Consider the following 6,000-nt stretch of genomic DNA (forward strand, 5'->3'; position numbering starts at 1 on the left):
CTTTGTTTTTTTTAAGTCGGCTCGGCGACAGACGATTAGAGGTCAAAAGGTGACCGTGAGGGCGCACACGCGAGTCGAAATCAGCTATTAGCACCAAGAAACTTTGCGGAATTTTGCCCAAATGTGAATCAGAAAGTTAATTGGTTCAAAGCGTCCGAGCTTGCGTTTTGATGGCCGCCGTCGCCTTGTAAAGTATTCACGCTTTTAATCAAGTTCTTATTTATTTATTTATTTTTTTTGTGTTGATGGGATTATGTAAAATAAATAAATAAATAAAAAATAAATGCACATGATCTGTTTTCCATAATGTGGGCGACAGCATCTGTTGAGTCATTCGACTGCACTTTGATGTACATTTCGAGAACATGCCGCAACAGACACGCCGCCCGTGTATGAAAAAAATCTAATAAAAATAAATCCGATTTTACGTAATACGTATTTTGTATGACATGACTTTAAGATGACGTTTATTATGACATGTTTAATATGACGTGATGTACGGTAAGACTTCATGACGAACTGACGTGTTAGGACAGTACGATTCTGTGATTTTTAGAATTTATTTTAATAAGCCGCAACCCAGAGGTTGGGAACCACTGATTTAAAGCTAATTTTGCTGATTGCAAATAATGTTGGGGGTTTTTTTTGCTTAAATTTTAGAAGCTTGTAGATTAATTAAATATGATGTTTGTTTTTTTTGGTTTTTTTTTAAATAATTTTCTAAGTATATGACTTTTTGTTTGTATTATGAAATATGTACTGACGGAAGAAAAATACAACTATCATGTTTTTTTTTTATTCCAAACGCCACCATATAATTTTATTATTTTTTTGGGGGGTGATATGTTTATTTATTATTTTTTATTTATTTCAATATGTCTTCCTATATAAGCATTTTCTTTGCCATAAAAGAAAATACCCTGACAAAACCAAAAAAATGCCTCGCTCCGTAATATGTCATTAAGCAAAATATAAACTAAAATTTAATAGGTGGGCCAGGTGTGCCCACGTGCACGTGAACGTGCGTGTTTACAGCGCTATGCTAAATATGTCCACTCGTCTCCCGTGTCACCAGGAGCCCCCCGGGCTCACGCCATGACGTTAATAGTTTGACAGGCCCCGCTGCTCCCTTTCGCTCCCTCCGTCTGCTCGTCTCGCATCCCTCCGTCCCTCCCCGCGGCGGTGAAGCCACTCTCGGCCTTTTGTCGTCTCACCCCGCCGTCACACACGCGTACGCAGGTTGAGGCGTGCACGGGAGGCTGTCGACAGCAGTCGGGATGCATGTCTTTATGTTCCTTTGCCAAATGTGACTTTTTGGCCGACTATTGTTGACTGACTTTGGTATTTGGAGTGCGAACAATGACGCGGGCGAGATCGAGGCCATCAGGAAGGCGCTCGCGTCATCCCGTGTTGACGCTAACTTGAGTCATCGTTCATGCTGATGAGCCGCAGAGCATCACGTGCAGTCACCAGCCGGAATTAAACCTGACCCCAACTTGCCATGAGCAGCTCACTATTTTTAGACAAGGCCCAAAGCCTTACTATACGTGATTGGCAAAAAAAAATAAAAATAAAATTCATCAAAACGCGTTATAATATATGGTCTTTTTTTTTTTTTTTTAAAACAAGCCTTGCTATATGTGGTCTTAAAAGAAAAGCCGATGTAAAATAAAAAAACGCCTATACATGGTCATTTTTCAACAAAAAACGCCTTACTATACATGGTCGTTTTTTAGCAAAAAACGCCTTACTATACATGGTCGTTTTTTAGCAAAAAACGCCTTACTATACATGGTCGTTTTTATCAACAAAAAACGCCTTACTATACATGGTCGTTTTTATCAACAAAAAACGCCTTACTATACATGGTCGTTTTTTAGCAAAAAACGCCTTACTATACATGGTCGTTTTTTAGCAAAAAACGCCTTACTATACATGGTCGTTTTTGTCAACAAAAAACGCCTTACTATACATGGTCGTTTTTATCAACAAAAAACGCCTTACTATACATGGTCGTTTTTTAGCAAAAAACGCCTTACTATACATGGTCGTTTTTTTCAACAAAAAACGCCTTACTATACATGGTCGTTTTTTTCAACAAAAAACGCCTTACTATACATGGTCGTTTTTTAGCAAAAAACGCCTTACTATACATGGTCGTTTTTTAGCAAAAAACGCCTTACTATACATGGTCGTTTTTATCAACAAAAAACGCCTTACTATACATGGTCGTTTTTTAGCAAAAAACGCCTTACTATACATGGTCGTTTTTATCAACAAAAGACGCCTTACTATACATTGTCTTTTTTTTTGGGGCAAAAAACGCCTTACTATACATGGTCGTTTTTTAGCAAAAAACGCCTTACTATACATGGTCGTTTTTATCAACAAAAAACGCCTTACTATACATGGTCGTTTTTATCAACAAAAAACGCCTTACTATACATGGTCGTTTTTTAGCAAAAAACGCCTTACTATACATGGTCGTTTTTTTCAACAAAAAACGCCTTACTATACATGGTCGTTTTTTTCAACAAAAAACGCCTTACTATACATGGTCGTTTTTTAGCAAAAAACGCCTTACTATACATGGTCGTTTTTTAGCAAAAAACGCCTTACTATACATGGTCGTTTTTTAGCAAAAAACGCCTTACTATACATGGTCGTTTTTATCAACAAAAGACGCCTTACTATACATTGTCTTTTTTTTTGGGGCAAAAAACGCCTTACTATACATGGTCGTTTTTTAGCAAGAAACGCCTTACTATACATGGTCGTTTTTTTCAACAAAAAACGCCTTACTATACATGGTCGTTTTTTTCAACAAAAAACGCCTTACTATACATGGTCGTTTTTTTAGCAAAAAACGCCTTACTATACATGGTCGTTTTTATCAACAAAAAACGCCTTACTATACATGGTCGTTTTTTAGCAAAAAACGCCTTACTATACATGGTCGTTTTTATCAACAAAAGACGCCTTACTATACATTGTCTTTTTTTTGGGGGCAAAAAACGCCTTACTATACATGGTCGTTTTTTTCAACAAAAAACGCCTTACTATACATGGTCGTTTTTTTCAACAAAAAACGCCTTACTATACATGGTCGTTTTTTTCAACAAAAAACGCCTTACTATACATGGTCGTTTTTTAGCAAAAAACGCCTTACTATACATGGTCGTTTTTATCAACAAAAAACGCCTTACTATACATGGACGTTTTTTTCAACAAAAAACGCCTTACTATACATGGTCGTTTTTTTCAACAAAAAACGCCTTACTATACATGGTCGTTTTTTTCAACAAAAAACGCCTTACTATACATGGTCGTTTTTTTCAACAAAAGACGCCTTACTATACATGGTCGTTTTTTGGACAAAAAGCGCCTTACTATACATGGTCGTTTTTATCAACAAAAAACGCCTTACTATACATGGTTGTTTTTTAGCAAAAAACGCCTTACTATATATACATGGTCGTTTTTATCAACAAAAAACGCCTTACTATACATGGTCGTTTTTTAGCAAAAAACGCCTTACTATACATGGTCGTTTTTATCAACAAAAAACGCCTTACTATACATGGTCGTTTTTATCAACAAAAAACGCCTTACTATACATGGTCGTTTTTTAGCAAAAAACGCCTTACTATACATGGTCGTTTTTATCAACAAAAAACGCCTTACTATACATGGACGTTTTTTAGCAAAAAACGCCTTACTATACATGGTCGTTTTTATCAACAAAAAACGCCTTACTATACATGGTCGTTTTTTAGCAAAAAACGCCTTACTATACATGGTCGTTTTTTTCAACAAAAAACGCCTTACTATACATGGTCGTTTTTTTTCAACAAAAAACGCCTTACTATACATGGTCGTTTTTATCAACAAAAGACGCCTTACTATACATTGTCTTTTTTTTTTGGGCAAAAAACGCCTTACTATACATGGTCGTTTTTTTCAACAAAAAACGCCTTACTATACATGGTCGTTTTTTAGCAAAAAACGCCTTACTATATATACATGGTCGTTTTTTTAGCAAAAAACGCCTTACTATACATGGTCGTTTTTATCAACAAAAAACGCCTTACTATACATGGTCGTTTTTATCAACAAAAAACGCCTTACTATACATGGTTGTTTTTTAGCAAAAAACGCCTTACTATACATGGTCGTTTTTATCAACAAAAAACGCCTTACTATACATGGTCGTTTTTATCAACAAAAAACGCCTTACTATACATGGACGTTTTTTAGCAAAAAACGCCTTACTATACATGGTCGTTTTTATCAACAAAAAACGCCTTACTATACATGGTCGTTTTTATCAACAGAAAACGCCTTACTATACATGGTCGTTTTTATCAACAAAAAACGCCTTACTATACATGGTCGTTTTTTAGCAAAAAACGCCTTACTATACATGGTCGTTTTTTTCAACAAAAAACGCCTTACTATACATGGTCGTTTTTTTCAACAAAAAACGCCTTACTATACATGGTCGTTTTTTAGCAAAAAACGCCTTACTATACATGGTCGTTTTTATCAACAAAAAACGCCTTACTATACATGGTCGTTTTTATCAACAAAAAACGCCTTACTATACATGGTCGTTTTTTAGCAAAAAACGCCTTACTATACATGGTCGTTTTTATCAACAAAAAACGCCTTACTATACATGGTCGTTTTTATCAACAAAAAACGCCTTACTATACATGGTCGTTTTTTAGCAAAAAACGCCTTACTATACATGGTCGTTTTTTAGCAAAAAACGCCTTACTATACATGGTCGTTTTTATCAACAAAAAACGCCATACTTTACATGGTCGTTTTTTAGCAAAAAATGCCTGACTATACATGGTCGTTTTTATCAACAAAAAACGCCTTACTATACATGGTCGTTTTTTAGCAAAAAACGCCTTACTATACATGGTCGTTTTTTTCAACAAAAAACGCCTTACTATACATGGTCGTTTTTTAGCAAAAAACGCCTTACTATACATGGTCGTTTTTATCAACAAAAAACGCCTTACTATACATGGACGTTTTTTAGCAAAAAACGCCTTACTATACATGGTCGTTTTTTGGGCAAAAAGCGCCTTACTATACATGGTCGTTTTTATCAACAAAAAACGCCTTACTATACATGGTCGTTTTTTTCAACAAAAGACGCCTTACTATACATGGTCGTTTTTTGGGCAAAAAGCGCCTTACTATACATGGTCGTTTTTATCAACAAAAAACGCATTACTATACATGGTCGTTTTTTAGCAAAAAACGCCTTACTATATATACATGGTCGTTTTTATCAACAAAAAACGCCTTACTATACATGGTCGTTTTTTAGCAAAAAACGCCTTACTATATATACATGGTCGTTTCTATCAACAAAAAACGCCTTACTATACATGGTCGTTTTTATCAACAAAAAACGCCTTACTATACATGGACGTTTTTTAGCAAAAAACGCCTTACTATACATGGTCGTTTTTTTCAACAAAAAACGCCTTACTATACATGGTCGTTTTTTAGCAAAAAACGCCTTACTATACATGGTCGTTTTTATCAACAAAAAACGCCTTACTATACATGGTCGTTTTTTAGCAAAAAACGCCTTACTATACATGGTCGTTTTTTAGCAAAAAACGCCTTACTATACATGGTCGTTTTTATCAACAAAAAACGCCTTACTATACATGGTCGTTTTTTAGCAAAAAACGCCTTACTATACATGGTCGTTTTTATCAACAAAAAACGCCTTACTATACATGGTCGTTTTTTTTCAACAAAAAACGCCTTACTATACATGGTCGTTTTTTTCAACAAAAAACGCCTTACTATACATGGTCGTTTTTTAGCAAAAAAACGCCTTACTATACATGGTCGTTTTTTTCAACAAAAAACGCCTTACTATACATGGTCGTTTTTTTTTTTGGCAAAAAGCGCCTTACTATACATGGTCGTTTTTTTTTGGGCAAAAAGCGCCTTACTATACATGGT

Source organism: Idiotropiscis lumnitzeri, chromosome 2, assembly GCF_059441095.1.
Source record: "Idiotropiscis lumnitzeri isolate Australia: NSW breed Sydney's pygmy pipehorse chromosome 2, RoL_Ilum_1.0, whole genome shotgun sequence".
Lineage (NCBI taxonomy): Eukaryota > Metazoa > Chordata > Actinopteri > Syngnathiformes > Syngnathidae > Idiotropiscis > Idiotropiscis lumnitzeri.